The sequence below is a fragment of the Pristiophorus japonicus genome, chromosome 4 (genome assembly GCF_044704955.1).
Source record: "Pristiophorus japonicus isolate sPriJap1 chromosome 4, sPriJap1.hap1, whole genome shotgun sequence".
Lineage (NCBI taxonomy): Eukaryota > Metazoa > Chordata > Chondrichthyes > Pristiophoridae > Pristiophorus > Pristiophorus japonicus.
In genome coordinates, this window is record NC_091980.1 from 167,744,824 (window position 1) to 167,753,129 (window position 8,306).

The following is an 8,306-nucleotide window of genomic DNA, read 5'->3' on the forward strand; positions in this document are numbered from 1 at the left end:
ATGACCTCTGGAACTCCAAGGAGTTGAGGATCAGAGAGAGCTTGCCAGTACAGTGCCCAACTGAGTGAGAGCATTCTCCGCATCTGCATTAAAGAAAGAATGACTTGCATTTATATAGCACCTTTCACAACCTCAGGACATCCCAAAGTGCTTTTCAGCCAGTGGAGTACTTTTGAACTGTGGTCACTGTTGTTATGTAGGAAACGTGGCAGCTAATTTGGGCACAGCAAGGTCCCAAAAATAGCAATGTGATAATGATCAAATAATCAGTTTTTAGTGATGTTGGTTGAGGGATAAATATTGGCCAGGACATCGGGGGGAACGCCCCTGCATTTCTTCGAAATAGTGCCATACATCCACCTGAGAGGGCAGACGGGACCTCAGTTTAATGTTTCATCCAAATGGGGTGGATTAACCACGGGGTGGATTAACCATGGGGCAGATTAACATACCATGGGGTGGATTAACCATGGGGTGGATTAACCATGGGTCGATTAACCATGAGGAGGATTAACCATGGGGTGGATTAACCATGGGGCGATTGACCATGGGGAGGATTAACCATGGGGCGATTAACCATGGGGCAATTAACCATGGGGCAGATTAACCATGGGGCAATTAACCATGGGGCGGATTAACCATGGGGCAGATTAACCATGGGGCAATTAACCATGGGGCAATTAACCATGGGGCAGATTAACCATGGGGCAATTAACCATGGGGCAATTAACCATGGGGCAGATTAACCATGGGGCAATTAACCATGGGGCAGATTAACCATGGGGCAATTAACCATGGGGCAATTAACCATGGGGCAATTAACCATGGGGCAGATTAACCATGGAGCGGCTTGTGCTGCAGCCCCAGGCCCACTAAAAAACATCGGCCCACCAAATAAATGTAGGAAATGTGTGTTTGTGTGTAAGAGTGTGTGAGTGTGTGTGTGTGAGAGCATGTGAGTGTGTGTGTGTGAGTGTGAGTGAGTGTGTGAGAGTGTGTGAGCAAGTGAGTGTGAGTGAGTGTGTGTGTGAGAGTGTGTGAATGTGTGTGAGTGTGTGAGAGTGTGAGTGTGTGTGAGAGTGTGTGAGTGTGAGAGTGTGTACTGTAACAGAGAACGATAATTTTCTGTGTTCAAGAGAGTGAAAAATCAAATTCGGTCAACGATGGGCCAAATCTGACTGAATGCCCTTTGACTTCTGTGTATTGAACATGACTTGTTGGCTACTATTGAAACGGGAGACATCATTGAGAAATTCGCATATAGGATGTCTCGCAATGATATCTTGTAAAGTATCTGCAGGATATGTACTTGCTTATCCTGGCTAGATTAACTTGTTTATACCTATATACAGAAGTACCTATATGCACTAATGGACCTAGAATATGTACTAGCCTGTTTTATTTCACATGTTATGGAGAGAAATTTGCATATATGTATAGGAATTTAGTATTGTAATGTTACCAGAACCAGAATGTATACCTACTTGGTACAGAATATATGCTTTCATTGTTGAATATACTGGCCTATGTTTTCATACTCAGAATCAGAATCATATACGTAATGTAATGAACATGAACAAAGATAACTAGAGGCCCATTGGATCAGTTTGCCCCAGGCCCATCTGGCCCTTAATCCGGCCCTGGTCAGAGCAATACCAGGCCCTGCTCGGGTCGCACAGCATAGTTTAACAGCAGCTCGGACGGGTTAACCAAAGATGTGGGTGTTGCAGAAAGTTGTCTCTTTATCTCTGATCTGTGACATCGTATAGGTGTCCTGCTAACTCTTGATGAGTTTAGAGGGAACCTGCTTGCGGGCAGGTACAGCAGATGCGGCGAGGTCGGGGCGAAGGAGCGGCAAGAGTTCGTAGAGTGATGTGATCGGGGCCCAGGAGAGGCATAAATTTGGGGCCCAGAAGAGGCGTGGGCCCAGAGGCATCACGGGCCAGCCCACACTGCGATATGTGTGCGCACTAGGTCCGTGCAGCAGAGCTGGTCTCCAGGTGTCTTGGGTAATCCTTGCCACTGGACCAAGACCTAGCTCCGTCAAGCCCGTCTGGTGGTTGGGGTGCAGCGACCACCACACGTTAAAAAAAATCCACGCACAGACATCTTCCACCCTTCAGGATGCAGGTCGGGATCCGGAATATTATTGAAATACCTGTGAATTCATCCGTTCTCAGCGTGGAAGCAAGTCATCCTTGTTTTCGAGGGACTGCCTATGTTTACAGGGAAGTTCTAGGGCTCCTCCTATTGGCTGAGTGGGTAAAGGCACCAGTCCCGGGCAAGACAACAGACAGCATGAAAGCGTGGAGGTGCCAGGTTGAATCCCTGGTCAGGCCTGGTGTAGATCAACCTCAGCCAGGCCATCTGGTAGTGGGGGCGGGGGAGCCTCAACTGGACTCAACATCCTGAGGGCGATGGAGGGAGAAAGTGAGTTTCTGTCCCAAATTGCTGTCCAGTGACTCCCCTCCTGTGCCCTCACTGTAATGTATGAATGTTGGATGATGGCAGGGCTGGAGTGTGTGGTAATACCTCCCAGAATGGCACTACTGAGTTCACACATTAAGAGGTGTCAGCGTCAATGCCATCAGAGTAGGAGGGGAGGAAATTGCAAGGGAGGGGGGGACAAGAATTTTTGTATTTGTGTTGATAACTCAGTGGGTTCAAGCACCATGTGATGTGTTACTGAAAACCATGGAATAAGAACATAAGAATTAGGAGCAGGAGTTGGCCATTCGGCCCCTTGGGCCTACTCCGCCATTCAATAAGATCATGGCTGATCTTCGACCTCAACTCCACTTTCCTGCACTATCCCCATATCCCTTGATTCCCTTAATATCCAAAAATCTATCAATCTCTGCCTTGAATATACTCAAAGACTGAGCCTCCACAGCCCTCGGGTAGAGAATTCAAAAGACTCACCAGCCTCTGAGTGAAGAAGTTTCTCCTCATCTCAGTCCTAAATGGCCGACCCCTTATTCTGAGACTGTGACCCCTGGTTCTAGACTCCCCAGCCAGGGGAAACATCCTCTCTGCATCTACCCTGTCAAGCCCTGTAAGAATGTTGTATGTTTCAATCAGATCACCTCTCATTCTTCTAAACTCTAGAGAATGTAGTCCTAATCTACTCAATCTCTCCTCATAGGACAATCCCCCCATCCCAGGAATCAGTCTGGTGAACCTTCGTTGCACTCCCTCTATGGCAAGCATATCCTTCCTGAATCATATGGGCCAGGATGGTTCCTGATCTCTGTAGATCTCTGATCGCAACAGGGCTTCGTTAGCTGGGCAGGTCTCTCGTGTCCCAGTTAAGGGGGTTGGGGGATGTCATGTTTGTACATGCTGTTTGTAGCCACCAGATGGTGTAATTGTTGGAGGCCACTGAGCAGCACGCTCTGGTATAAAAGGCCAGCCATTTTGTGAGTCAGGCACTTTGGGCCGTAATAAAGCAGAACAAGGTTGTACCTTGTTCAGTTAAACAGTACTCAGTTGTACTTTTATTGCATACATAACGGGGGAGTAAATCAGCCTTCTTCCCCACTCAAAATTTCATGAAAATAATTATCTCGGATAGGCCATTTTGCCCATTTTAATTCATCCACCCTGAACGATTGTGAAGTCTCCCCATTTCAATCCAATCGTAATGGGGCAGGATAGCGGCAGGAAAGTGAGGGAAAGTCAGGCAGTGTGGACTAGCACATGTAAATGCCAATGGGGGACAGGTGGCAGTGGGGGTGAGGCCCATGTTCCTGGTCATTGCCCTCCTTGCAGCTGCTGTCTTCACCGACCCTCGGAAGCTCTGTGTCCTGGGGGAATGGCGAGGAATTCCCCCCAAATCTATCAAGCGAGGGCCAAGTGGTGGTCTCCTCTCCTCCCCTAGTGGCCGTGGTTCAGTATGTAGCAGTCTCACCCACGAGTCAGAAGGTCGTGGGTTCAAGTCCCGTTCCAGAGACGTGAGCACCAAATCCAGGCTGATACTCCAGTGCAGTGCTGCGGGAGCGTGGCATTGTAGGAGGTGCTTTGTTTTGGACGAGAGGTTAATCTGAGGCTCCAGCGACCCTCTCAGGTGGATGTAAAAGATCCCGCGGTGCTATTTTGAAGACAAGCATGGAAGTTCTCCCTGGTATCCTGGCCAACACTTATCCCTCAAACAACACCTAAAAATAGCTGACCTGGTCACTTACTACCCGAGGGCCATTGCTGACAAGGCAGGTGGCCTGAAATTGAATCTCTCGGCATGGCCAAGCTGCCTGTTGAGGTGCAACAGGCACCGCTAGCCTGTCCAAAATGAGAGGCCCGAGGATCAATTCAGGGCAGTCCTCAGGCTGGCCATCTTCTGATGTGTGTTTGAAAACAGGCACAAACCAATTTATCCCCTCGAGTAAAATGTAGAGTATGTGGTCCTGGAAGACACTCAGCAACCATGTGATGGAAATGAGAGTCAAACCACTGGTAACTAGGTCATGAGTCAGTGACCACGAACCCATAGCCCTGGTATGGAACTATTTCTGCTTGGCTGTGGTCGAGTTTCTGGACAGAAGCCCTATTGACCTGCCGGGAGGGAGGGAGGATGGAAGGAAGGAAGGAAGGAAGGACAAAGTGATCATTATTGACCAGATAATCTGTTTTAGGTGTTGGTTGAGGGATAAATATTGCCCGGGACATGTCTCTTAGGGGCTGAAATTGCCCCCCTCTTTAAGGTCCATTACCGCCTGGGCCGGATGGGCCGACCGGTCCTAAATTGCCCCTGGGCCGGGAGCGGCAAGAACGGGTTTCCGCGCCGCCCATGTTGCCACCCGCCGGTCTTGCCCCCACTGCGGGAAATTGCCCCCCCGGGAGCGGCGCTGCTACCGGTCGGTGCCCCCGACAGCTTCTCCCGACGGGAAGCTGCCTGCGGCTGGGCGGCACGTCCGCCCTTAAAGGGGAGGGTGCTCTGCCTCGGCCGCCATTTTATTTCAATTGTCGACCGACTCCTAGGTCGACCCGACAATGGTGACCACGGGTCCGAAACCCTCCCTGGTGGCCCAGTGGGTCTAACTGAACTATTTGCAGAGTTTGCAGCGGCCTGACTCGGAGCGACGGCCGCACTACTCCGACGTCTCTTCCACCCCTCACTACCTCATGGATTGGGGCAGAGAAACATCTTCAAGATCGGTGAGTGTGACACTTTTTAATTGGGGGCAATTTTGGCACCTTAATGTCTCATTTGAAAGACAACACCTCCAACAGTGCAGCACTTCCTCAACTCTGCATTGAAATGCCAGCCTGGATTTATGTGTTCAAGTCCCTGGAGTGGGACTTGAACCCACAACCTTCTGAATCAGATGCGAGAGAATGCTACCCACTGAGCTACCACTGACACTTAATATTGGGACTTGTGAATTGTAAAAAAAAAATGTTTTCAACAAGAGAGTACAACAGTAAGTACGCATGAGCACATCGGTCAGGGTATGATTCAGAAGCTAGGCCTCTGCTCACTTTTCTCTCTCAGTTTTGCTGCGAGATTGCTTTAGAGAAGAGTAAATCAGCACAATATCTTGCATATTACGTAACTGCAACATTGTGAAGGTGGGGGTTCTGATGATGAGGCTCCAGCGATGGTCACAGTCAGTGAGGCAGCTCATTGCTGTTCCATTGGAGTAGAAGGTTGCACTGTAACCACACTCACTTTCAACAGTTTCCCATGCCGCGAGTGGAACAATCTCTACAGCCCCTCACAGGAGCCGTCCTCCCACACACATATTCCAACACATATGCACAACGGCACACACAAACACACACATATAAACACACACATATATAAACACACACATATATAAACACACATGTATATAAACACACATATATATAAACACACACACACATTTAAGCACACACATATATAAACACACACATATATATAAACACACACATATATAAACACACACACACATTTAAGCACACACATATATAAACACACACATATATAAACACACATATATAAACACACACATATATAAACACACACATATATAAACACACACACATATATAAACACACACACACATTTAAGCACACACATATATAAACACACACATATATAAACACACATATATAAACACACACATATATAAAGACACACATATATAAACACACACACATATATAAACACACATATATATAAACACACACACACATTTAAGCACACACATATATAAACACACACATATATATAAACACACACACACATTTAAGCACACACATATATAAACACACACATATATAAACACACATATATAAACACACACATATATAAACACACACATATATAAACACACACACATATATAAACACACACACACATTTAAGCACACACATATATAAACACACATATATAAACACACACATATATAAACACACATATATATAAACACACACACACATTTAAGCACACACATATATAAACACACACATATATAAACACACATATATAAACACACACATATATAAACACACACATATATAAACACACACATATATAAACACACACACACATTTAAGCACACACATATATAAACACACACATATATAAACACACATATATAAACACACACATATATAAACACACACATATATAAACACACACACATATATAAACACACATATATATAAACACACACACACATTTAAGCACACACATATATAAACACACACATATATATAAACACACACACACATTTAAGCACACACATATATAAACACACACATATATAAACACACATATATAAACACACACATATATAAACACACACATATATAAACACACACACACATATAAACACACACACACATTTAAGCACACACATATATAAACACACACATATATAAACACACACATATATAAACACACACACACATTTAAGCACACACATATATAAACACACACATATATAAACACACATATATAAACACACACATATATAAACACACACATATATAAACACACACACATATATAAACATACACACACATTTAAGCACACACATATATAAACACACACATATATAAACACACATATATAAACACACACATATATAAACACACACATATATAAACACACACACATATATAAACACACATATATATAAACACACACACACATTTAAGCACACACATATATAAACACACACATATATATAAACACACACATATATAAACACACACACACATTTAAGCACACACATATATAAACACACACATATATAAACACACATATATAAACACACACATATATAAACACACACATATATAAACACACACACATATATAAACACACACACACATTTAAGCACACACATATATAAACACACACATATATAAACACACATATATAAACACACACATATATAAACACACACATATATAAACACACACACATATATAAACACACATATATATAAACACACACACACATTTAAGCACACACATATATAAACACACACATATATATAAACACACACACACATTTAAGCACACACATATATAAACACACACATATATAAACACACATATATAAACACACACATATATAAACACACACATATATAAACACACACACATATATAAACACACACACACATTTAAGCACACACATATATAAACACACACATATATAAACACACACATATATAAACACACATATATATAAACACACACACACATTTAAGCACACACATATATAAACACACACATATATAAACACACACATATATAAACACACACATATATAAACACACACATATATAAACACACACACGCACACATATATAAACACACACACATAGATAAACACACACACATATTAACACACGCCCATATAAACACACATATATATAAACACACACATATATAAACACACACATATATAAACACACACAGATGGGCGTTATTTCCAGCGTGGGCGTTAAAAAAGGATTTTCAGATCGCCGGCTTCTCGCCCATTCTCAAAACACCATTTTTGAAAATAGGTGTTACCGCGAGCGATATCAAATGGACGATAGTGTTACATTTTTTTGACCTGCCGTAAAGTGTGGCTGTCCTTAGCAACGGCATGGTTACGCTTGATTCCCGTAATTCAGGAAGTCAAGGGTCATCATGGTATGCGCAGAAGAGGAGACAGAGAGAGAGGGAGCTCAGAGGCACTGAAAGCGTGTATGGCTGCGGTGTGTCCTTGTCTGGTTGCTGGGGCAGGCACGAGGGAGACTCACCAGTAGCAAAAAGCCTTTTAAGCACCAAGAACATAGTTGGCACCGAGTTTTTGTCCAACA